This window comes from Pristiophorus japonicus, chromosome 9, assembly GCF_044704955.1.
Source record: "Pristiophorus japonicus isolate sPriJap1 chromosome 9, sPriJap1.hap1, whole genome shotgun sequence".
Taxonomy (NCBI): Eukaryota; Metazoa; Chordata; class Chondrichthyes; family Pristiophoridae; genus Pristiophorus; species Pristiophorus japonicus.
The window spans coordinates 201,818,342-201,845,524 of record NC_091985.1 but is presented as its reverse complement, the minus strand read 5'-3'; the positions used below and the strand labels follow the sequence as shown (position 1 = coordinate 201,845,524).

At 43.7% G+C, this 27,183-nt stretch overlaps 1 protein-coding gene and 1 long non-coding RNA gene across 3 annotated transcripts in view; one reads left to right on the top strand and one right to left on the bottom strand.

The window, feature by feature from the left end:
• LOC139273440 (zinc finger protein 420-like) overlaps window positions 1–162 on the bottom strand; it is a 92,616-nt gene extending 92,454 nt beyond the window's left edge. The window contains exon 1 of the mRNA XM_070890352.1: window positions 138–162. The gene's annotated coding sequence lies outside the window, so the exon portion shown is untranslated. The remainder of the gene's footprint in view (window positions 1–137) is intronic.
• A 384-nt stretch (window positions 163–546) lies between these two features.
• The window catches only part of LOC139273449 (uncharacterized), a 35,782-nt gene continuing 9,145 nt past the window's right edge, over window positions 547–27,183 (top strand). Inside the window, exons 1-2 of one of the 2 annotated variants that reach the window (XR_011595116.1) lie at window positions 547–629; window positions 22,267–22,353. This is a non-coding gene — a long non-coding RNA (uncharacterized lncRNA). Of the gene's footprint in view, window positions 630–20,822; window positions 20,909–22,266; window positions 22,354–27,183 lie in introns of those variants that run through there. The other variant, XR_011595115.1, reaches the window with a different exon arrangement.

The window sequence follows — 27,183 nt, the reverse complement described above, 5'->3', positions numbered from 1 at the left end:
CACACTGTCTGATCTCACTGGGCCCCCGGGTTACACACTGTCTGAGCTCACTGGAAGTTTCAGTCTATCTCCCGCATGTCCCCAAACCGAGCTCCGGGGCTGTGTGTTCAGTTCGGTGTTTTCCCTCACAGACTCACCGCACCCTCCCCGGCCGGCCGGCCGGCCGAGCGCTCTGCCTCTGCCCCTGCCCCTGCCCCAGCCCCAGCCGCCCACCATCAGTCCGGTTCCCTGCGGCCCCCGGTTCCCCACATTGTCCAACCGCTGGTTACAGCAAACTGCCCGGCACCGAGCACAGAGCGCGTTCTGCATAAATTAATGACCTTCAGAGAATTCCCGGTCGTCTATTGGCTGCACGAAGCAGATTGCCAGCCACTCTCACCAATAGGAGTCGGCAGCGCCGCAGAGCCCCGCCCACTGATATGAAGGCGCGCTGGGCAGCTCGGGGAACACGTATTTCCTGATTTCAAAAATTGCGGCTGTTTAACCGTTACCTAGAGACGTCACAGGTGGCGTCGGTGCTGTGGGGCGGGACCGCTCGCCGTGCGCCTGCGCCGGATACAACACATACATTTCACACCGAGCCACAGAAGAAGAAATTGCGGCAGATGACCAAAAGCTGGGTCAAAGAGGTAGGTTTTAAGGAGGGTCTGAAAGTAGGAAAGAGGCGGAGAGGTTTAGGGAGGTAGTTCCAGAGCTCGGGGCCCAGGCAGCTGAAGGGTCGGACACCGATGGTGGAGCGATTATAATCAGGGATGGTCAAAAGGGCAGAATTTGAGGAGTGCAGACATCTTGTGGGCTGCAACAGATTCCAGAGATCGGGAGGGGCGAGGCCCTGGAGTGATTTGTAAAAAGTGATTTGTGATTATTAACAACAACAACTTTTAACAGTGAGTCTTGTTTATTTTGTTTATTTGTACATGGGACGTGCTGGCAACGGAAGAATGACCATAATATGATAAAATGTTACACTAAGTTTGAAAGTGATTTTGTTAAATCAGAAACTGGGGTCTTAAATTTAAACAAAGCAAACTTTTTAGGTATGAGGGGTGAGTTGGCTAAGATAGATTCGGAAACTACATTAAGAGGTATCAAGATAGATAAGCAATGGCTTGCTTTAAAGCATTAATACATAATTTACAATAATTACATTCCTTTTAAGGCACAAGACCCCCACAGGAAAGGTGGTCCAACCGTGACTAAGAAGTGAAGTTAAAGATAGTTTTAAATCAAAGGAAGAAGCTTATAACGTTGCCAAAAAGAGCAGTAAGCCTGGGGATTGGGAGCATTTTAGAATTCAGCAAAGGAGGACCAAGAAACTGATCAAGAAAGGGGAAATAGAAAATGAGAGTAAACTAGCAAGAGACATAAAAACAGACTGTAAATCCTTTTGTAGGTATGTTAAAAAGGAAAAATTAGCAAAAGTAAATGTGAGTCCCCTACAGGCTGAGAAATTATAATGCGGAACAAGGAAATGGCAAAGAAATTAAACAAATACTTTGGGTGGAAAATTGTGGTTGGAAGCTTCTTTTGGGTGAACGCATCTGACCAGAATTAAAAAAAAAAAAAATTGACTGGTGGTCTCAGAGGAACATAGGATTGCGGTCGGAGTCCGAGTTTCGTAGTGCAGTGTACAGGAACATGTCTTCCAGGTATGTATTTGTATCCTAGGATCACGTGGGCCTGGACCACCAATGGACATCTAGTATTCTCATTGATGATAATGGGAGCTCTGGTTGGATGAGCTCCCATTGCTTTCAACAACAACAACTTTATTTATATACCGCTTTTAATGTAGTAAAATGTCCCAAGGCACTTCAGTGTTATAAGACAAAGCAAATAAATTTGACACCGAGCCACATAAGAAGAAAATACAGCAGATGACCAAAATCTGGTCAAAGGGTAGCTTTAAGGGGCATCTTAAAGGGGGAAAGAAATGTCCAGAGGCAGAGAGGTTTAGGGAGGGAGTTCCAGAGCTTAGGGCCCAGGCAGCTGAAGTCATAGCCACCGATGTTGAACAGTTCTAATCAGGAATGCTCAAGACGGCCAATTTTGAGGAACGCAGACATCACGTGGCATTGTGAGGCTGATAGAGATTAGAGATTGGAAGGGGTGAGGCCATGGAGGGATTTGTAAACAAGGAGGAGAATTTTGAAATCGAGGCATTGCTTAACTGGGAGCCAATGTAGGTCAGCGAGCACGGGGGTGATGGGTGATCGGGACTTGGTGCAAGTTAGGACATGGGCTGCCGAGTTTTGGATGACTTCAAATTTACATAAGAACATAAGAAATAGGAGCAAAAGTATGGCCATACGGCCCCTCGAGCCTGCTCTGCCATTTAATACGATCATGGCTGATCTGATCATGGACTCTGGTCTAATTCCCTGCCCGCTCCCCATAACCCCTTATTCCCTTCTTGGTTAAGAAACTGTCTATCTCTGTTTTAAATTTATTCAATGTCCCAGCTTTCACAGCTCTCTGAGGCAGTGAATTCCACAGATTTACAACCCTCAGAGAAGAAATTTCTCCTCATCTCTGTTTTAAATGGGTGGCCCCTTATTCTAAGATTATGCCCCCTAGTTCTAGTCTCCCCTATCCGTGGAAACATCCTCTCTGCATCCATCTTGTCAAGCCCCCTCATAATCTTATACGTTTCAATAAGATCACCTCTCAATCTTCTGACTTCCAATGAGTCGAGGCTCAACCTACTCATCCTTTCCTCATAAGTCAACCCCCTCATCTATGGAATCAACCTCGTGAATCTTCTCTGAACAGCCTCCAAAGCAAGTATATCCTTTCATAAATAAGGAAACCAAAACTATATGCAGTATTCCAGGTGTGGCCTCACCAATACCCTGTAGAACTGTAGCAGGACTTCACTACTTTTATACTCCATCCCCTTTGCAATAAAGGCCAAGATTCCATTGGCCTTCCTGATTACTTGCTGTACCTGCATACTAACCTTTTGTGTTTCATGCACAAGTACCCCCAGGTCCTGCTGTACTGCAGCACTTTGCAATTTTTCTCCATTTATAAAATAACTTGCTCTTTTATTTTTTTTTCTGCCAAAGTGCATGACTTCACAATTTCCAACATTATACTCCATCTGCCAAATTTTTGCCCACTTACTTAGCCTGTTGATGTCCTTTTGCAGATTTTTTGTGTCCTCTTCACACATTGCTTTTCCTCCCATCTTTGTATTATCAGCAAACTTGGCTACATTACACTTGGTCCTTTCTTCCAAGTTGTTAATATAGATTGTAAATAGTTGGGGTCCCAGCACAGATCCCTGCAGCACACCACTGGTTACTGATTGGCAACCAGAGCATGAACCATTTATCCCGACTCTCTGTTTTCTGTTGTTTGGCAAGCCTCTATCCACACTAATATATTACCCAAACCCTGTGAACTTTTATCTTGTGCAGTAATGTTTTATGTTGCACCTTGTCAAATGCCTTCTGGAAGTCCAAATACATCACATCCACTGGTTCCCCTTAATCCACCCTTCTCGTTACATCCTCAAAGAATTCTAGCAAATTTGTCAAACGTTACTTCCCCTTCATATATGCAAATATGTTTGATTAACGTGAAAATATAAATTGTGTTCACCGCCCCACTCTTTGTCTCTCTCTCTCTCTTCCTAAACTGAGGGACATTTAACAGTGATCTATCCATCCCACCCTCATCACCCAGAGATGGCTATCAGAGTGAGCGGCAGAGAGACAGGCATAGTATCAGTCTTAAACACCCTAACTGTGTCTGCATATTAGGCTCAATACTAGTATCTCACATTCATGTATAACACCAGTGGGGGGGAGAGAGACACACACATTATCAGTCTTACACTTGGCATCAGTGTCTCCATATTACGCTCAGTAACAGTGCCACGCTGTCATGTGTAGCACCAGAGAGAGAGAAACAGTGTCTGACATATCAAGAAAGACTGGATCAACTGGGCTTGTATTCACTGGAATTCAGAAGAATGAGAGGGGATCTCCTAGAAACGTTTAAAATTCTGACGGGTTTAGACAGGTTAGATGCAGGAAGAATGTTCCCAATGTTGGTTAAGTCCAGAACCAGGGGTTACAGTCTAAGGATAAGGGGTAAGCCATTTAGGACTGAGATGAGGAGAAACTTCTTCACCCAGAGAGTGGTGAACCTGTGGAATTCTCTACCACAGAAAGTTGTTGAGGCCAATTCACTAAATATATTCAAAAAGGAGTTAGATGTAGTCCTTACTACTAGGGGGATCAAGGGGTATGGTGAGAAAACAGGAATGGGGTACTGAAGTTGCATGTTCAGTCATAAACTCATTGAATGGCAGTGCAGGCTTGAAGGGCCGAATGGCCTACTCCTGCACCTATTTTCTATGTTTCTATGTGCCAGTGTTGTACTCAAGTGTGTCCACATCACGTGAAATAACAGTATCCCGCCTTCACAAACAGTACGAGCGCGAGAGAGAGCCATGCACAGTATCAGTATCAGTTCCAGACTGACCTGTGAAGTCTGCTTTTATCCTTGAGGGGGTGGGGGGGACAGAAGTTAAAGTCTCTCTCTGATATTGTACCACAGGCAGACACACTATTAATCCCACACTGCGGGACAATGTCAGAGAATGAGAGAAACAACGTCCCACATTTAACCCTCGCTTGCCTGTTGTACTCTGTAATCTTGCAGCTCAGGGCTGTTTGGTATTACTCTGTGACCGAGTGTTTCACTATGATTAAATTTACAGCACAGAAGGAGGCCATTCGGCCCATCATGTCCGTGCTTGCTGACAGAGCTTTCCAGCCTGATCCCGCTTTCCAGCCTGATCCCACTTTCCAGCTCTTGGATCGTGGACTTGTAGGTTACGGCACTTCAAGTGTATATCCAAGTACTTTTTAAATGCTATGAGGGTTTCTGCCTCTACCACTCTTTCAGACAGTGAGTTTCAGACCCCCACCAACCTTGGTGAAAATATTTCTCCTCAAATCCCCACTAAACCTCCTACCACTTACTTTAAATCTATGCCCCTTGGTCATTCAACTCTCTGCTGAGGGAAATAGGTCCTTCCTATCTGCTCTATCTAGGCCCCTCATAATTTTATACACCTCAATTAGGTCTCCTAAGCCTCCTCTGTTCCAAAGAAAACAACCCCAGCCTATCCAAATCTTTCCTCATAGCTAAAATTTTCCAGTCCAGGCAACATCCTCGTAAATTTCCTCTACCCTCTCTGGGGCAGTCACATCTTTCCTGTACTGTGGTGACCAGAACTGCACGCAGTACTCTTAACTGTGGCCTAAGTAGTTTTTTATATAGTTCAAGCATAACCTCCCTAATCTTCTATTCTATGCCTCGGCTAATAAAGGCAAGTATCCCGTATGCCGCCTTAACCACCTTATCTACCTGTCCTGCTACCTTCTGGAATCTGTGGACATGCACTCCAAGGTCCCTTTGTCCCTCTACACTTCTCAGTGTCCTACCATTTATTGTGTATTCCATTTCCTTGTTAGCCCTCCCCAAATGCATTACCTCACACTTCTCCGGATTGAGTTCCATTTGGCACTGTTCTGCCCACCTGACCAGTCCATTGATACCTTCCTGCAGTCTACCGCTTCTTCATTATCAAGCACAGGGCCAATTTTTGTATCCTCTGCAAACTTCTTAATCATACCTCCTACATTCAAGTCCAAATCATTGATTTTATATATATATATCACAAAAAGCAAGGGACCAGCTACTGAGCCCTGTGGAAGCCCACTGGAAACTGTCCTGGGAGGGTGGAGAAGGAGATTTACTCTATTTAAACCAGGCTGTAGTTAGCCTGGGAGTATTTGATGGGGAGTATAGAGGGAGCTTATGTAGAGGGAACTTAACTCTGTACCTTACCCGTGCTATATATGACCTGGGAATGTTTGATGGGACAGTGCAGAGGGAGCATTACTCTGTCGCTAATGCGTGTTGTAAATACCCTGGAGTGTTTGAAGGGTCAGTGTGGAGGGAGCTTTACTCTGTATCTAATCCGTGCTGTACTACATGTCTTATTACATTAATATACTTGCAGAATTCACATATAATGAATTTCAACACTGATAAATGTGAGGTATTGCATTTTGGTAACAGAAATAAGGAGGTCACATATTAGTTGGAAAACCAGAATCTAAATAGGGCAGAAGAGCAAAGTGATCTTGGAATACAAATGCAAAAATCACCAAAAGTAGCGACGTAGGTTAATAAGGCCGTTAAAAAGAGCAAACCAAGCACTCGGGTTTATTTCCGGGGGATTGAATTGAAAATAGCTAAGTTATGCTGAACTTGTATCGAACCTTGGTTAGACCACATTTGGAGTACTGTGTACAATTGTGATCTCGATATTATAAAAAGGATATAGAGGCATTGGCGAGGGTGGAAATTAGATTTACAATTATGATACCAGAAATGCGAGGTTATGCCTATTAGGAAAGGTTGAACAGGCTGGGTCTCTTCCTCTTGAAAAGAGAATGTGACGTTTTTTTTAATTCATTCATGGGATGTGGGCCTTGCTGACAGTACCCATCTCTAATTGCTCTTGAGAAGATGGTCGTGAGCCACCTTCTTGAACCACTGCAGTCCGTGTGGTGGAGCGGCAAGGTCAGGGCGAAGGAGCGGCGAGATATTGTAGAGGGATATGACCGAGGCCCAGGAGAAGCGTGAGTTTGGGACCCAGAAGAGGTGAGGGCCCAGGGGCAGCACGGGCCATCCACACTGCGACATACGTGCGCATTAGGTCCGTGCAGCAGAGCTGGTCTCCAGTCGTTTTGGTTAATCCTTGCCACTGGACCAAGACCAAGCTCTGTCAAGCCCGTGTGGCTGGTGTGCAACGGTCTCCATACATGAAAAAAAAATCCGCGCATAGGCATCTTCCACCCTTCAACATGTAGTACGGGACCTGGAATATTAGGTCCTTCATTGAAACACCTGTGAACTTTTTGACGTGGAAGCAAGTCATCCTCGATTCGAGGGACTGCCTATGATGATGATGAGGGAGGGAGTGCCAGGATTTTGACCCAGCGACGAAGGAACAGTGATATTCTTACATATCAGGATGGTGTGTGACTTGGAGGGGAACGTGCTGGTGGTGGTGTTCCCATGTGCTTGCTGCCCTTGTCCTTCTAGATGGTAGAGGTCACTGGTTTGGGAGGGGCTGCCGAAGAAGCACTCTCATATCTCCACCTGTTTCTTTCTCAATTTCTCTCTCTCCCCCCACCTTGTTCTCTCTCTCTCTCTAATTCACATTTGCTCTATTAAGAACATAAGAAATAGGAGCAGGAGTAGGCCATTTGGCCCCTCGAGCCTGCTCCGCCATTCAATAAGAGCTCTACCTCTCTCATTATCTCTCTGACTCACTGTCTCTCACTCTTTCCACCTTTCTAATCTCTGCTTCTCTGTCCCTCTTTCTGCTATGCTCTCAGTCTACCTCTCTGCCTCTTTCGCCCCTCTCTCTTCTCTCTACCTCATTCTCTTCTCTCTTGCCATCCCGTTCTCTTCCTTTCCTTTCTTTCTCTGCCTCATTCTGTCTCTCCCACTACCCCTTTTGGATTTAAGTCTCTCTCTGTCTTACTTACTTTGCTGTCTGTTTGATCTCACTCTATCCAGCTCTCTCTCCCTTCTGTGTCAATCTTCCTCTCACTCATTCGCTCTCTCTTCCTGTGGATATCTGAACGGAATATATGGAATTAAGGACAGTAAAGTAAATGGGATATATGAAAATGTATAAGCCATGGAAGAATAGCTGGGAGAATGTCAGATTGCAAATAGTGCAACATCAGCATAGCTAACAGTCTGTCTCAAGGTTTCAAGTCACTAATCCTGCCAATAATATATAATTGTAACATGAAATACATCTGCAGAATTGCAAGGTCTCAGTTAATAGTCACACCATTAGATTGAAACATTTAGAGGCAATGCTTGAGCTTTCAAGAAGAACATCTCATATAGATTGACTAATGAGTGGCTGAGTTAGACTGTCAATCCATTTGTATTTTGTTATCTGATTTCAAAACTGTATAACTGTTAACACTTTACGATGTAACTTCACCTATCCGTAGGGAGTGTGTACGCTCTATCCAGAGAGTATATCTTCTGTCAGGTCTTACTGGCCGGTAATAAAGACTGCTTTGTTCAAAGCACAAGAGGTATTCGACTCAGTAATTTTACTGAACCAGATTGAGGTAAAAGAATCCAGGAATTTACATTCCTACATGCGAATTGGAAGGTACCAAATATAACCCCACTATTTAAGAAAGGAGCGGAGAGAAAACAAAGAACCACAGATCAGTTAGCCTGACATCAGTAGTAAGGAAAATGCTAGAATCTATTATAAGGATGTGGTAACAGGGCACTATTAAAAATAATAATAGGATTGGGCAGAGTCGATACGGATTTATAAAACTGAAATCATGTTTGACAAATCTGTTAGTGTTTTTTGAGGTGGTAATTAGCAGAATAGATAAGGGGGTACCAGTGGATATGGTGTATTTGGATTTTCAGAAGGCATTCGATAAGAGATGATTAAACAAAATTAGAGCTCATAGGATTGGGGGTAATATACTCACATGGATTGAGGATTGGTTCTAAAAGCATAAAATAGTACAGGACAATATAAGCTTAAACCAGAGTGAGTAATAGAATAGGTTAGATTGTAATGTGTGATGTTTATACCTATAATTATGAAACTATAAGAAATAACAACTAACAGCAGGCAGGGGAGTTTAAGGATAATGGGAAAATTACTGAAGAAAAGTAACTGCTGGGAACCAGGGAAAGTGTCCTTGTAAATCACAGATTAGAGAAGTTCCAGCTGTCTTTTCCCAGCTTCCTGCCCAAACCCAGCAGAGAAGACAAAAGAGTCAGGTGCCAGAGATGGATCACTGCAGGGTATAAAAGTGAGGGGAGACTGATGTAAGGGGGTAATCGGGACTGGAAACACCGGAGATCAAGCTCAGGGCGCCCGAGGTTCCATCCAGCGGGCTGACCTTGTGTCATTTACTGTGGACACGAGCATGGATTGAGGATTGGTTAACGGACAGAAAACAGAGTAAGAATAAACGGGTAATTTTCAGGTTGGCAGGCTATAACTAGTGGAGTGGTACTGTAAGCATCAGGGCTTGGGCCCCAGCTATTCACAATCTATATCAATGATTTGGATGATATCCACATTTGCTGATGATACAAAGCTAGGTGGGAATGTAAGTTGTGAGGATGATGCAAAATGCAAAGAAACTTCAAAGGGATATAGATGGGCTAAGTGAGTGGGCAAGAAGATGGAAAATGGAATATAATGTGAAGTTATCCACTTTGGTAGGAAAAATAGAAAAGCAGAGTAATTTGTAAATGCTGAAAGATTGGAAAATGCTGTTGTTCAGAGAGTCCTGGGTGTCCATATATATGAATCACTGAAAATTAACATGTAGGTACAGGAAGCAATTAAAGCAAATGGTTTGTTGACCTTTATTATAAGAGGATTTGAATATAAGAGTAAAGATGTCTTACTGCAATTACATACTGCCCTGGTGAGACCACATTTGGAGTATGTGTACAGTTTTGGTCTCCCTGCCTAAGAAAGGATATACTTGCCATTGAGAAACGAAGGTTCACCAGACTGATTCCTGGGGTAGTAGGACTGTCCTATGAGGAGAGATTGAGTAGACGAGGTCTATATTCTCTGTAGCTTAGAAGAATGAAAGGTGATCTAATTGAAACATGCACAATCCTTACAGGGCTTGACAGGGTTGATGCAGGAAGGATATTTCCTCTCGCTGGGAGTCTAGAACCAGGAGTCACAGTCTCAGAATAAGTGGTCGGCCATTTAGGACTGAGATGAGAATAAATAGGGTGGTGAATCTTTGGAAGTCTCTACCCCAAAGGGCTATAGATGCTCCGTCTTTGAGTATATTCAAGACAGAGGTTGATACACTTTTGAATATTAAGGGATGAAGGGATATGAGGAAAGTGGAGTTGAGGTAGAAGATCAGCTATGATATTGAATGGCGGATCAGGCTCGAGGAGTCGAATGGCCTGCTCCTATTTCTTGTGTTCTTATAACGTAACATAAGTGGATTGGAGTCACTGTTCATCTAGTGGAAAACTTGCTTTAGGTTCTAACCTCTGCTGCACCTCTGACACAGTTGACTACTCCATCCTCCTCCAACGCCTCTCCACCAATGTCCAGCTAGGTGGGACTGCACTTGCCTGGTTCCATTCTTACCTATCTAATCGTAGCCAGAAAATATCGTGCAATGGCTTCTCTTCCCACTCCTGCATTGTTACCTCTGGTGTCCCCCAAGGATCTGTCCTTGTTTCCCTCTTATTTCTCATCTATATGCTGCCCCTTGGTGATATCATCTGAAAACCCGGAGTCAGTTTCTACATGTACACTGACGACACCCAGCTCTACCTCTTCCCCCACTTGTCTCGACCCATGCTTGGTATCTAAATTGTCAGATTGCTTGTCCGACATCCAGTACTGGATGAGCAGAAATTTTCTCCAATTAAATATTGGGAAGACCGAAGCCATTATCTTTGGTCCCCGCCATAAACTGCGTTCCCTAACCACAGACTCCATCCCTCTCCCTAGCATCAATCTGAGGGAGAACAAGATTGCTCACAACCTAGGTGTCATATTTGACCCTGAAATGAGTTTCCAGCCACATATCCGTGGCATAACTAAAACCGCCTTTTTCCACCTCTGTAACATTACCCACCTCCGCCCCTGCCTCAGCTCTTGTATTGCTGAAACCCTCACTCATGCCTTTGTTACCTCTAGACTTGACTACTCCAATTCACTCCTGACCGGCCTTCCACATTCCTCACTACGTAAACTTGAAACCATCCAAAACTCAGCAGCCCCCCATGTACTAACCCACATCAAGTCAAGATCACCCGTCACTCCTGTGCTTTCTGACCTACATTGGCTCCCAGTTAAACTGTTGATTTCTGGATTCTTTTACCTCAATCTGGATCAGGAAAATTACTGAAACGAATACCGTTTGTGCTTTAAATAAAGCAAGCTTTGATTTAAAAAGCAAATCCCGATCGGGGACTTTATCAGACAGAAGGCATGCAAGTCTGTTCGAACGCACTCACTTCCTACGGACAAAGTGACGTTACATTGTCAAGGCACGATGGTTATACATTTTCGGCAAAAGATAACAAGATAGGGCTAGAGTGACATCCTAGTCCAGCCTATTCTCTTAGATCCCTCTTTCCCTTTGTCCACTCATAAGCCGACCTAAGTATGGTCTGATTTTAAACAAAGACCTTCTGTTAATGTTTCAGATTAATAACATGATTTAATAAGACCTTGAGGTTTTTCTGCAAGCTGTGGGTTTTGTTTCAATATGTGTTAGTGTTGTAACATTTCGCAGTCTCGAGTCTGAGATGTCATGGCTATTCCTCCATGAATTCTTTGTTAGCTTATACTGTCCCTATACAATTCCCACGTTCTCAACTTCAATGTCTCTATACATTTTTAAACATTCACATTACAAAGCCTCGATTTCAAAATTCTCACCCTTGTTTACAAATCATTCCATGGCCTTGCTCCTCCCTATCTCTGTAATCTTTTTCAGCCTCACAACCCCACAAGATGTCTTGCTCCTCAAATTCTGGCCTCTTGAACATCCCTCATTATAACTGCTCAACCACCATTTTCCAATCCTCTCTGGCTTTAGATATGGTGCTGGAGGACTATTAATGTGGTACTTTTGTTTAAGAATGGAGAAAGGGTAGAGTGAGTAATTACAAACCAGTAAGCCCAACCTCAGTGGTAGGAAAATTATTGGAAAAAATCCTGAAGGACAGGATAAATCTTCACTTAGAAAGACACTGATTAATCAAGGACAGTCAGCACGGATTTGTTAAGGGAAGGTCGTGTCTAACTAACTTGATTGAATTTTTCGAGGAGGTAATAGGAGGGTTGCTAAGTGCCAAGTATATGATGTAGTGTATATATCTTTTAGCAAAGCTTTTGATAAGGTCCCACATGGCAGACTGGTCACAAAAGTAAAAACCCATGGGATCCAGGGCAAAGTGGTAAGTTGGATCCAAAATTGGCTCAGAGGCAGGACGCAAAGGGTAATGGTTGATGGATGTTTTTGTGACTGGAAGGATGTTACCAGTGGGATTCCGCAGGGTTCAGTACCAGGTCCCTTGCTTTTTGTGATATTCATTAATGATCTAGACTTGAATATAGGGGGTATGATTAGGAAGTTTGCAGATGATACTAAAATCGGCTGTGTGATTGATAATGAAGAAAGCTGCGGGCTGCAGGAAGATATCAATCAACTGGTCAAAACAGTGGCAAATGGAATTTAATCCAGAGAGGTGTGAGGTAATGCATGTGGGGAGGGCTAACAAGGAAAGGGAATATGCATTAAATGGTAGGACACTGAGAAGTGTAGAGGAACAAAGAGACCTTGGAGTGCATGTCCACAGATCCCCTGAAAGTAACAGTACAGGTAGATAAGGTGGTTAAGAATGCATACGGAATGCTTGCCTTTATTAGCCAAAGCACAGAATACAAGAGCAGGGGTTTATACTTGAACTGTTTTTTTAAAAAAAAACCCTGGTTAGGCCACAGCTGGAGCACTGCATGCAGATCTGCTCACAGTATTACAGGAAGGACGTGATTGCACTGGAGAGGGTACAATGGAGATTTACGAGGATGTTGCTGGGAGTGGAGAATCTTAGCTAGGAGGACAGATTGGATAGGCTGGATTTGTTTTCATTGGAACAGAGGAGACTGAGAGGAGACCTCATTGAGGTGTATAAAATTATGAGGGGCCTAGATATAGTGGATAGAAAGGGTCTAGTTCCATTAGCAGAGTGGTCAACAACCCGGGGGCATAAATTTAAAGTAATTGGTAGAAGGTTTGGAGGGGATTTGAGGGGAAATTTCTTCACGCAGAGTGTTGTGGGAGTCTGGAACTCTGCTGAAAGGGTAGAAGAGCCAGAAACCCTCACCACATTTAAAAAGAAAAAGTACTTGGATGTGCACTTGAAGTGTCATAACCGGCAGGGTTATGGACCTAGAGCTGAAAAGTGGGATTAGGCTAGATAGCCTCTTGTTGGCTGGCATGGAAACGATGGGCCAAAATGGCCTCCTTCCGTGCTGTAAACTTCTATGATTCTACTTCCAATATAAATAGCTGTGACGTGGTGCATTTTGGTAGGTGGAATAAGGAGGCCACGTACTCAGTGTCAGCTGTGGCTCAGTGAGTAGCACTCTCTCCTGAGTTATAAGATTGTGGCTTCAATTCCCACACCAGGGATTTGAGCACAAAACCTCGGCTGACAATCCGGTGCAGTGCTGAGGGAGTGCCGTCTTTCAGAATTGATGTTAAACCGCAGCCCCGTCTGCTCCCTCAGGTGTATGTAAAAGGTCCCATAACACTATTTTGAGGAAGAGCAGAGGAGTTATTCCCGGTCTCCTGGCTAATATTTATCCTTCAACATTACAAAAACAGATTGTCTGGTTTATCCCTAGAGGATGAGACTGAGGAATTAATAATGGAGAACAGGGAAATCGCAGAGACATTGAACAAATATTTTGTATCGGTCTTCACGGTAGAAGACACAAAAAACATCCCAATAGTGGATAATCAAAGGGCTATAGGGAGGGAGGAACTTGATACAATCACTATCACTAATGAAGTAGTGTTCAATAAAATAATGGGACTAAAGGTGGACAAGTCCCCAGGACCTGATGGCTTACATCCTGGGGTCTTAAAAGAGGTGACTGCAGAGATAGTGGATGCATTGGTTGTAATCTACCAACATTCCCTGGATTCTGGGGCGGTCCCAGTAGATTGGAAAACCACAACTGTAACACCCCTATTTTAAAAAAAGACAGACAAAAAGCAGGAAACTATAGACCAGTTAGCCTAACATCTGTCGTTGGGAAAATGCTCGAGTCCATTATTAAGGAAGCAGTAGTGGGATATTTGGAAAAGCATAATTCAATCAAACAGAGTCAGCATGGTTTTATGAAAGGAAAATCATGTTTGACAAATTCGCTGGAATTCTTTGAGGATGTAATGAGCAGGTTGGATAAGGGGGAACCAGTGGATGTGGTTTATTTGAATTTCCAGAAGGCATTCGATAAGGTGCCAGATAAAAGATTACTGCACAAGATAAATGTTCACTGGATAGGGGGTAATATATTAGCATGGAAAGAGGATTAGCTAATTAACAGAAAACAGAGGGTCGGGATAAATGGATAATTTTCCGGTTGGCAAACAGTGACTAGTGAGGTGCCAAAGGAATTGGTGCTAGGTCCTCAACTATTTACAATCTATATTAATGACTTGGATGAAGTGACCGAGTGTAAGGTAGCCAAGTTTGCTGATGATACAAAGATGGATGGGAAAGCAAATTGTGAGGAGAACACAAAAAATCTGCAGAGGGATATAGACAGGCTAAGTGAGTGGGCATAAAATCTGGCAGATGGAGTATAATGTGGGAAAATGTGAGGTTATCCACTTTGGCAGTAAAAATAGAAAAGGAAATTACAATTTAAATGGAGAAAAATTGCAAAGTGTTACAGTACAGAGGGACCTGGGGGTCTTTGTGCATGAAACACAAAATGTTAATATGCAGGGACAGCCAGTAATCAGGAAGTCTAATGGAATGTTGGCCTTTATTACAAGGGGGATAGAGTATAAAAGCAGAGAAGTCCTGCTCCAACTGTACAGGGTATTGGTGAGGCCACACCTGGAGTACTGCGTACAGTTTTGGTCTCCGTATTTAAGGAAGGATATACTTGCTTTGGAGGAAGTTCAGAGAAGGTTCACTAGGTTGATTCTGGAGATGAGAGATTGACTTATGAAGATAGGTTGGGCCTATACTCATTGGAGTTCAGAAGAATGAGAGGATGTGAATGTTTAAAAATGTATAGAGACATTGAAGTTGAGAACGTGGGAATTCTATAGGGACAGTATAAGCTAACAAACAATTCATGGAGGAATAGCCATGACATCTCAGACTCGAGACTGCGAAATGTTACAACACTAACACATATTGAAACAAAACCCACAGCTTGCAGAAAAACCTCAAGGTCTTATTAAATCATGTTATTAACCTGAAACATTGACAGAAGGTCTTTGTTTAAAATCGGACCATGCTTGGGTCGGCTTATGAGTGGACAAAGGGAAGGAGGGATCAAAAGAGATGGGCTGAGCTGGGATGTCACTCTAGCCCTATCTTGTTATCTTTTGCCGAAAATGTATAACCATCGTGCCTTGACAATGTAACGTCACTTATCCGTAGGGAGTGTGTACGCTCGATCGAGAAAGTATATCTTCTGTCTGATAAGTCTTGCCGGCCGGTAAAATAAAGACTGCTTTGTTTAAAGCACAAGAGGTATTCGACTCAGTAATTTTACTGAACCAGATTGAGAGAAAATAATCTACATTTACAAGGTGATCTTATTGAAACATATAAGATAATGAGAGGGCTCGACAAGGTGGATGCAGAGAGGATATTTCCACTCATTGAGGAAATTAAAACTAGGGGACATAGTCTTAAAATAAGGGGCCGCCCATTTAAAACTGAGATGAGGAATTTCTTCTGAGGGTTATAAATCTATGGAATTCTCTGCCCCAGTGAGCTGTGGAGGTTGGGTCTTTGAATATATTTAAGGTGGAGATAGACAGATTTTTGAGTGATAAGGGAATACAAGGTGATGGGGAGTGGGCAGGGAAGTGGAACTGAGTCCATGATCAGATTAACCATGATCTTATTGAATGGTCCTCTCCTCCTATTTCTTATGTTCGTATCTTGTGGGAGCTTGTTGTGTGCAAATTAGCTGCTGCATTTCCCACATTCCAACAGTGTCGACACTCCAAAAGTACTTCATTTGCTTTAAAGCATTTTGAGATGTTTGGTGGTCGTGAAAGGTGCAATATAAATGCAAGTCTCCCATTTTTGGGGAAAAAAAGTGTCTAAATGCTGTTGAGGAGCAAAGAGAGCTTGGGCAGGGGGAGCAATTATTTGGGCTGGAGGGCCACTTAAAGTTTTGGGAGCTGTTGAGTGCCACCCACCAATATTCCACCAATCGCTGGGTCCCGCGCAGACCGATCCCCAGCTCCTGCCACTGGAAGAGACACTGCGCATGTGCAGCTGCATCGTGCCCGGCTGTGCAGCAAATTTAAAGAGACTGTGCGCAAAAATTTTAGAACATTGCATAAACATAAATTCATGTAGCAGTCACGCTATCTTACATACACAACATGTATCTGATACTGCTTAGAAATGAATCAAAGATAAAAGTTGAAAATGTTGTGGTATCTTCTGGTCTCTGTAAATCAGTGCTGTGAAATAGAACTGTACCCTCTTCAGAGTCTGTGTCAGCATCAATGTCCTACCTCAGTCATCATTATGTCCCTCTGCAAGGATTACTAATGCCGTCTCAATTGGTGGCAGATGAGAGCGCCCCTGCCATTGTATCGGGAGAGGAAAGATGCAGCACCAGTCACCCTCTTCGGTAAAAGATTTGTGGAGATGAGCAGCAATGACTCCACTCTAAATTGGATAGGGCATATTCTAGTACGTACTGCATTCTGGGTACCGACATCTGCCATTGGAGTCTAGAATTACGGAACGGATCCTGTTAAGATCAGGCCAGAGAGAATCGCTTTGGCGATTTATTAATTTGAATTTATTACTATGTTTTTTCCTTGGCTGCAGTTCAGATCTGTCTCTGGCCCATGAGAAGTGAAAGTGGATAGACGAATGTGCAGCTCGAGCTCCGGCTCGCGTTCGATTTCTGTCCCATCCAGCGGGCCGGATAGAATGACTTGGCAGGCCGAATATGGTCCATGGGCCATATTTTGCCCACCAGTGATCTAGGGGAACAGATGCACAAATCATTAAAAGCAGGTTAACAAGGCAATGGAAATGTAAATAAAGCACTGGGTCTCATTTCTCGAGTAAGAGAATTGCAAAGCAGAGAAGTTTTGTTAAAGTGTGGTCTAACCTTGGTTAGACCACACTTGGAATACTGTGTTCAGTTTTGGTCTCCATATTATGAAAAAGATGTACAGGCATTTTGGCTGTTGCAAAAAAGATTTCCAAGGATGACACCAGAAGTGAGAGGTGAAAAGTATCCAGAATGGCTGAATATGCTGAGTCTCTTTATCTAGAAAAGAGAAGGCTCATAGAGATCTTTATAATTATGTAGCTGTTTGTTAGGGTCGATGTCGAAGATGTTATCACTTGTGGGGAGTCCAAAACTAGGGACATAAATCTAAGATAGTCACTAATAAATCCAATAAGGAATTCAGGAGAAACCTCTTTACCCAGAGAGTGGTTAGAATGTAGAGCTTGCTAGCACATGGAGTTAAGGTGAATAGCTGAGTGCCTTTAAGGGGGAAGCTAGATACGTACATGAGGGAGAAAGGAATAGAAGGATATGATAGGGTGAGGTGAACTAAGGTGAGAGAATGCTTGTGTGTATAAACAGTCATGAACATGTTCTGCCGAATGGACTGTTTCTGTGCAGTAAATACTATGTAATTCTATAGTGAATTCTGAAAAGACATGGTACAGCACTCGAAACAATCTTCAGCAATGGGCTGGGTGTCACAGAGGGTCAAAACGCTGACCTTTCACCCCTACCAATCTGAAGGATTTGTGCAAAATGAATGGGGAATTCAAACACAGTCCTTGGTGAGAGGTCAGATTTGTACCAAATCAGGCCCAAAATCGACAGACGGACTGACGAACAAGTGCTTTTAAAAGTCTGCTTAAACCCTTTCAGTCCACTTACACCCTTAACCCATGTGTGTGTTTCAGCATGTGTGTGTGTGTGTGTGTGTGTGTGTGTGTGTGTGTGTGTGTGTGTTTGTCTTTGTGTGTCAATACACAGACACACAGAACATAACCTAACAAAAATCAGTCAGTCTGAGTCTTAAATGTTTCAGTTGAGCTCCAGCTTTTTGGGGGAGAGATTTCCAGATTTCTACTAACCTTTGTGTGAAGAAGTGCATCCTGGCCTCACCCCTGAACGGCCTAGCTTTAACTTTTAAGTTTATTCCCCTTGTTCTGGATCTCCCACCAGATGAAATAGTATCTCTCTATCATCTTAAACATGTCAATGATATCATCCTTCATTTTCTATCCTCAAGGAAGTAAAGGACTTGTCTATGCCACTTGTCCTCATAATTTAACCCTTTTAGCCCGGTATCAATCTACTGAATCTGTGCTGCACCCCTGCCAAAGCTAATACATCATTCGTGAGGTCCAGAACTGAACACAATTCTCTCGATGGGCTCTTCCTTTGCATGGTTTAGTTTGCGCGGATGCAATTCATCCAGTCCTGAGGATTTATCGTTTCTACGTTTTCCTAGTTTATAAATTCAGGAACAGAAATGGTTTGGAGTAGGGCTGGGGACAGAGTGACAGTAGTAACGCCAAGGTAATGTAGAGGGTGCTCCGTATTGTATGTGCCCTGGGAGTGCTTGATGGTGACACTGGAGATAAAGTGGAGGAAGGAACATCGGAACAGGAACAGGCCATTCAGCTCCTCGAGCCTGTTCCCCCATTCAATGAGATGATGGCTGATCTGCGACCTTACTCCATATACCCGCCTTTGACCAGATCCTTTAATACCTTTAGTTAACAAACAGCTATCAATCTCCAATTTAAAATTAACAACTGACCTAGCATCAATTGGTGTTTGAGGAAGCAAGTTCCAAACTTCTACCACCCATTATGTATAAATGTGTTTCCTCATTTCACTGCTAAAAGTTCTGGCTCTAATTTTTAGACTATGCCCCGAGTCCTAGAATCCCCAACCAGCGGAAATAGTTTCTCTCTATCTACCTCATCTGTTCTGCTTAATATCTTAAACTTCGATCAGATCAGCCCTTAACCTAAATTCTAGTGAATACAGTCCTAATTTGTGTAATTTTTCCTCATACATTAAACCTTGGAATCCGAGTATCATTCTGGTAAATCTACGCTGCACTCCCTCCAAGGCCAATATAACCTTCCTAAGGCATGGTGCCCAGAACTGCTCACAGTGCTCCAGGTGTTGGCTAACCAGGGCTTTGTATAGCTGCAGCATAACCTCTACCCCCTAGTATTCTAGTGCTCGAGATGTAAAAGCCAGAATTCCATTAGCCTTTCTGATTATTTTCTGTACTTGTTTATGACATTTAATGATCTATGTACCTGGACTCCCAAGTCTCTGTGGACCGCCATTGTTTTTAGCTTTCCACCATTTACAATGTACCCTTTTGTATCTTTTTTTATGTCCAAAGTGTCTACATTGAAATCGATTTGATGCAGTTTTGCCCATTAACTTAATCTATCGCTATCCCTTTGTAATTTGATGCTTTCAACTACACTGCCTGCAATGCCGGCTATCTTTTGTGTCAGCGGCAAGTTTAGATATATGTCTTTCTATGCCATCAACTAAGTCATTAATAAATACTGAGGATAGTTGAAGCCCCAAAATAGATCCCTGTGGGACACCACATCCTGCCAACTTGAGAACCAACCTTTGTCCCTACCCTTTGTCTCCTACAGCTCAGTCAATTTCCTAACCAGGTCAATAATTTGCAATGAATTCCTACCATCACCAAATTCCTCCACCCTGCTTGCGATCCACTTATCTGTGATGTTACAAGACAAAAGCTAAATTCCGATCTGGTGATTATTTACCTTATTCACCGAATACCTACCAGTGAATTCGTACTATCACCAAATTAATCCACTCGGCTTGTGTGAACGATCCAGTGATGGATTCCCACCAGCCCGAGCTCTCTCTCTAAATCTACTGGGCCTTGTTTTTCATTATTTTTGACAGCCTGTGTCTGTTTTTGAAGCAGTTTGTGCATTTATCTGAAACTTTTGACTAATTGGCAATAGTTTCGTACTGATCTGCTGAGTGTATTTTCAGAGGACACCTATGCCGCGAGGGAGCAGGGTTCATAGCCAGATTAAAATAGAATAAACCCAAACTCATATTCCAGAGATTGACAGGTACAGAAAAAAACCTACACTCACAAATTAGAAACTGACAGGTACAGAGTAAAATGCACACTTTCACAACATAGACTGACAGGTACAGAATAAAACCCACACTCTCCCACCATAAACTGTGGATTAAAAACCCACACGCGCATACTAGAAACTGACAGGTTCAGTAAAACCCACACTCACATAGCAGAGACTGACAGGTACAGAATAAAACCCACATTCCCATAGCAGAGACTGACAGGTACAGACTAAAACCCACATTCCCATAGCAGAGACTGACAGGTACAGAATAAAACCCACATTCCCATAGCAGAGACTGACAGGTACAGAATAAAACCCACACCCAGTTATCAAAACAATAATATGCAGCAAGTAAAACCCATAGTCCCCTATCAGAAATGACAGGGGCACACTCACACACCAGAGACTGACGGAAAGAGTAAAACTCTTCAGGAAATCCCACTCCAGTGTCCGGCTCACCGAATCATTTTGTTGGTAATTCGGATTATAATTAAAATCCTCAATGTGGCCTATTTAATTAGAGATAAAATCAACTTTTGAAACAATCCCATTTTTGCTAATTTAATTTGTGACAAAAAGATGGTCTGAGCATGTGCTAAATACATGCTGCTCCTCCCCTCCCCACACAGTGTTTAAACTGACTGGAAGGGCCCAGGCGAGCTCCCCTCCCCCAGCTCTGTCAGCGGCTGCCGTTTCCTCTGTGCTCGGCTGATCGTTGAACACATCAGGGAGCGGAGATATCCCGGGCCCGAGTAAGGGAGCAAACAGCAGCTCATCGCATTGGCACTGTGTCCGCAGATGGGCTTTGTGTCGGGGTAACTTCAGCTTCAGTCGGGGGCTGTCTGTAAGGGACAGAGTGGAGCAGGAACTAGATCTGGAACATGGAGTGAGTGGGGGAAGGGAGAGGCCATTCTCGGGCTGTGTGTGTACAGTGTAAGGTAACAGAGAAAGTAAATCACCTCGCTCTTTCAAATCAGTGCTGCTTTCTTTTCCCAAATCAGTAGTGAATGTTCCTGATTCAGTTCCAATCTCAGTGTCTGTTGTTCTTGGACAGTGAACAGTGGAAACACAGCCTGACAGTGAGGATTTGAGGAGTGTCACAAAGTGCATCTATTGCAGGCACCAGGAGAGGAGTGTGACAGGAGACATTTCAAAAATGGGTTATTTTGTTTCGGTGTGTTGAATTCTCTAGAACCGTGTTGCTGGTGATCGAGAGATACATTGTCGCTCCCTCAGATACATCTGTGACATTCTGTTAACTGTACAGGCTCTCAGCTCTGTTTCATTAGACTGAAAACAATTGTTGTACAGCCCAGATACCTGTGGTTATAATCCAGGAAGCGATTCAGAATTTTACAGATTGTCCCATGGAAGTGGGAGATATAAACCTGGACTGTGCCAGTCGGGTGTTCCCATTCATGGACCAGTGCTGGGTTTGGGTTGTGTCTGGATGCTGATAACTTACTATAGAACCGTCTGACACAGCTGGTGTGGGGAATCTGATCACTCACCACACCTCCGCCATGACCGTCCTGCTCCTCTGCTCATGGTCGTGGCGGAGGTGTGGTGAGTGATCGAGGCGGAGGGGCATTGAGGGATCGTGGCTGAGATTCTGTGGGCGATCGTGGCGGAGGTTCGGCGAATGTTTGGTGTGGATGTGCGGTGGGAGATCATGGCGGAGGTGCGGCGAGTGTTTTGTGGCGGAGGAGCGCTGAGAGATCGTGGCAGAGGTGCGGCAAATGTTCGTAGTGGAGGAGCGGCTAGAGATCATGGCGGAGGTGTGGCAAATGAGGGTACAGGGCCCAGAAGAGCCGAGGGCCCAGGGGCAGCACAGGCCAGTCCTGGTCAACCCTTGCCACTGGATAAAGTCCTAGCTCTGTCAAGCCCGTGTGGTGGCTGATGTGTAACGGTCACCACACATTTTTTAAAAATCCACGCACAGCCATCTTCCACCCTTTCAATTGGAGTCAGGATTGGAATATCAGGTCCTTCATTGAAACATCTGTGAGCTCACGTGGAAGCAAGTCATCCTGGTTAGAGGGACCGCCTATGATGATGGCGATGATGAGAGAATCTGAGTGCCGCTGTATTGCAGTGAGGTCAGACAATGCCACTGTCTGTATCGCGCATTCCTCTCTCCAGATACTTTATAATAAAAATACACATTAATTGTAACTTTATTGTTATAGTCTACGGGCACCTGTCCATGACTTGTACCTAATATTTTTCTCATATTATTCTTAGAGCAAAATACTTCACCCCCAGAATAAATGTGATCTTTCCTCCACCCGGAACACAAGGAACAGTGCAGGCAGCTCCTTCTCACACACAGTAAGTACATTATCACTCTCAGCGCGCAGAGATACAGAACTGACCTCAATCATATTGTCACAGGCAGCCGAAGCTGTCAGTCCCACAGTGATCCAAATCCCAAAGTTACATTATGAATCCTACAGTCACTTGGAACAGTACAATAAGTCCAAACATATCGCTCTGAGAGACAGATCCATTTTCACCCCCTTACTCACACACAAGGACTGACTGACACGGTGTCAATCCACACTGGTGTCTGTACACTGACTCTCAAACCCAGCAACTAACATGCAAGAGCAGAGAAACGGAGGTAATGGACTGAACCAAACCTCCTCCTGAGACAATCACAGACAATCGCAAACTAGCATAGGCCTAAAGAAGGAACAGAATCCAACAGTCACACAGAGCAAGAATAGCACGTACAAGAGACTGTCAATTACATAATGAATCTCGCACTCTCACACATCACCATTCTAACAGAGGCATAGTGAATCTCAAATAGTAGCAGAAACTGACAGCTACAGAATGAACCCCACACCCACAAACAGTGCCAGAGACTGAGAGACACAGAATGAACCCCACACCCACAAACAGTGCCAGGGATTGAGAGACACAGAATGATACATACACTTGGGTACAGTGAATGACAGATTGAGATTGAATCACAATCACATATGGTAACAGACTGACTGACTGGCAGATATAGGTTAAAATCCACACTCACATATCAGAAAGTGACTGGTGCAGAGTAAAATGGATAGTCACATAACTTTTATTCTGTACCTCTCTGTTTTTGTTAACACATTCTGTAAACCAATAGATACAGAATAAAATACACACTTGCATTCCAGAGTCAGACAGCTATAAAGTAAAACACACACTCACATACCAGAGACTGGAAGATATGACTAATATCCACACTCCTGTACAAGAAACTGGCAGGTACTGATTAAAATACACAATCACATACTGGAAACTAACAATTTGAGAGTAACAACAACAGACAAATACCAGAAACTGACAGGTAAAGATTAAAACCAAACTCTCATTCCAAAGACTGACAGATACAGAGTAAAGCCCACACTGACACCACAGAGAGTGACGCATACAGTCTATAACACACTCACACGAGAAAATGACATAGAGTCAAACCCACGTTCACATCCCAGAGAGCGACAGCTACAGAGTAAAATCAACAGCCACATAAAAGACACTGACCGATGCAGAGTCAAACACACGCTCACATCCCACAGCCTAACAGGTACTGATTAAAACAGACTCACATCAGAAACTGATAGATACAGCACAAATTCAGCACTATCACAGCAGAAACTGACAGGTACAGATTAAAACCCCTATTCATATACTAGAAACTGACAGGTACAAAATAAAATCCAACTCGGATTTGAGAAAATAAAAGTTAGAGTACAACCCAGACTCACGTCGCAGATATTAACATACAGAGTAAAACTCTCACTTTCATCCCAGAGCCTGACTGATAGAGGAAAACCACACTTGCATACCAGAAACTGACAGAGTAAAACTCACAGTCTCACATCCAAGACTAACAGATACAGAGTAAAATCCACACTTGCATCACACAGACAGACAGCTATAGAGCAAAATCCATGCTCCCATACCAGAGACTAAGCTATACAGAGTAAAACTTACACTTACATAAAAGACAAATAGAGATACTCACTCTCTCATCATAAACTGACAGATACAGGCTAAAATCCACTCTTGCATATCAGAAACTGGCAGGTACTGATTAAAGTCCACATTAACATGCCAGAAAATGACAGATACAGAATAAAACCCCACTCACATCCCAGAGACAGAACTACAGAGTTTTACCGACATTCCCATACTGGAAACAGACAGGTACATGCAAAAGAATCGCACTCACATCCCAGAGACTGGCAGGTACAGAGGAAAACCCATGTTACAAATTTAGAAAATGACAGGTAGAGAATAAAACTCACATAACAGAAACTGACACGTTCAGAACCACATACGAGAAACTGACAGGTACAGGGTAATTGACGTACCAGAGACAGGCAGATACAGAGTAAAATCCACACTCGCATCCCGGAGACAGGCAAAAACAGAGTGGAACTCGCAGTCACATTCTAGAAGCTGACATAGTGTATAATAAAACCCACTTTCGCCCACCAAAAACTGAAGAAAGAACAACACTCATGTATCAGATACTGACAGCTGTAAGAGAATAAGAAATAGAAGCAGGCCATAAGGCCCCTCGAGCCTGCTCCGCAATTAATTACATTCATGGCTGAACTTCACCCTGAACTCCTGCCTGATACCCATTTCCCTTGATTCCCTTTGTTCTCTGTCTTGAATATACTCATTGATCCAAAGATTCACATCCCTCTGAGTGAATACATTTCTCCTCATCTCAGTCCTAAGTGTCTGATCCCTTATCCTGAGATTATGTCCCCTAGATCTAGACTATCCAGCAAAGGGAAACATCCTCACAGCATCTACCCTGCCAAGCCTTCTAAGATTTTTTTTTTAGGTTTCAATGAGCTCAGCTCTCATTCTTCTAAACTCCAGAGTGTATAGGTGCATTTCACTCAATCTCCCTATCCCAGGATTCAATGTTGCACCCCCCTCTAATATCTTTCCTTGGGCAATGAGACCAAAACTGTGCCCAGTAATCCAGGTGTGGTCTCACCTACATAATTGCAGCCACACTTCTTTACTCTTATACTCCAAACCCCTTGTAATAAAGGCCAACATATACTTTACCTTCCTAATTGCTTGCAGTAGCTGCAAGTTAGCTATATGTGATCCGTGTACAATGACACTCAAATCCCGCTGAATAACTACATTTACTAGTCTCTCTTTTAAACATTCTGCTTTTCCATTCATATAAAAATTAGCACACACTCACATCCCATAGTCTGAACAATACAGTGTAAAACCCACACTCGCATCCCACAGTCTGAACTATACAGTGTAAAACAAACGCTCACATCCCATAGTCTGAACTATACAGTGTAAAACCCACACTCATCCCGTAGTCTGAACTGTACAGTGTAAAACACACACTCATCCCATAGTCTGAACTATACAGTGTAAAACACACACACACATCCCATAGTCTGAACTATACGTGTAAAACACACACTCACATCCCATAGTCTGAACTATACAGTGTAAAACACACACTCACATCCCATAGTCTGAACAATACAGGGTGACAGGTTGAGCAGAGAGAGCGGCCTCTGAGCTTCCAGATCCACCTCCAGGCTTCACGCTTCAGCATTGAAATACTTGCCTGCTCCCCCCACCCCTCCCCACTCTCCCCGCCCAGTGTTTAAACCGACGGGAAGGGCCCATGCGAGCTCCCCTCCCCCAGCTCTATCAGTGGCAGCCATTTCCTCTGTGCTTGGCTGATGATCGTTGAACACATCAGGGAGCGGAGATATCCCGGGCCCAAGTAAGGGAGCAAACAGCAGCCTCCTTACAGTAGTACATCGCATTGGGAATGTGTCTGTAAATGGGCTTTGTGTCGGGGTATCGGGGGCTGTTTGTAAGAGGCAGAGTGGAGCAGGAAGTAGTTCGGGAACATGGAGTGAGTGGGGGAAGGGAGAGCATGTGTACAGTGTAAGGTAACAGAGAAAGTTAATCACCGCACTCTTTCAAATCATTGCTGCTTTCTTGCATGCAGGTGCAGCAGGCGGTTAAGAAAGCAAATGGCATGTTGGCCTTCATAGCAAGGGGATTTGAGTACAGGGGCAGGGAGGTGTTGCTACAGTTGTACAGGGCATTGGTGAGGCCACACCTGGAGTATTGTGTACAGTTTTGGTCTCCTAACCTGAGGAAGGACATTCTTGCTATTGAGGGAGTGCAGCGAAGGTTCACCAGACTGATTCCTGGGATGGCGGGACTGACCTATCAAGAAAGACTGGATCAACTGGGCTTGTATTCACTGGAGTTCAGAAGAATGAGGGGACCTCATAGAAACATTTAAAATTCTGACGGGGTTAGACAGGTTAGATGCAGGAAGAATGTTCCCAATGTTGGGGAAGTCCAGAACCAGAGGTCACAGTCTAAGGATAAGGGGTAAGCCATTTAGGACCGAGATGCGGAGGAACTTCTTCACCCAGAGAGTGGTGAACCTGTGGAATTCTCTACCACAGAAAGTTGTTGAGGCCAATTCACTAAATATATTCAAAAAGGAGTTAGATGAAGTCCTTACTACTAGGGGGATCAAGGGGTATGGTGAGAAAGCAGGAATGGGGTACTGAAGTTGAATGTTCAGCCATGAACTCATTGAATGGTGGTGCAGGCTAGAAGGGCCGAATGGCCTACTCCTGCACCTATTTTCTATGTTTCTATGTTTCTTTCACCAAATCAGTAGTGAATGTTCCTGATTCAGTCCCAATCTCACCGTGTCTGCTGTTCTTGGACATGAACATGGAAACACAGCCTGACAGTGAGGATGTGAGGAGTGTCACAAAGTGCATCTATTGCAGGCAGCAGGACAGAAAGTAGACATTTCAAATTTGGTAATTTTGTTTCAGTGCGTTGAGTTTTCCAGAACCATGTTGAAGGTGATCGAGAGATACATTGTCGCTCCCTCAGATACATCAGGATCCGGGCTCTCTGACATTCTGTTGGCTGCACAGGCACTTAACTCGGTTCCAATAGACTGAGAACAATTGTTGTACAGCCCAGGTACCTGTGGTTATAATCCAGAAAGCAATTCAGAATTTTACAGGTAGTCCTATGGGAGTGGAAGATATATACCGCAACTGTATCAATCGGGTGATCCCATTCATGGACCAGTGCCGGATTTGTATTGTGTCTGGATGCTGATAA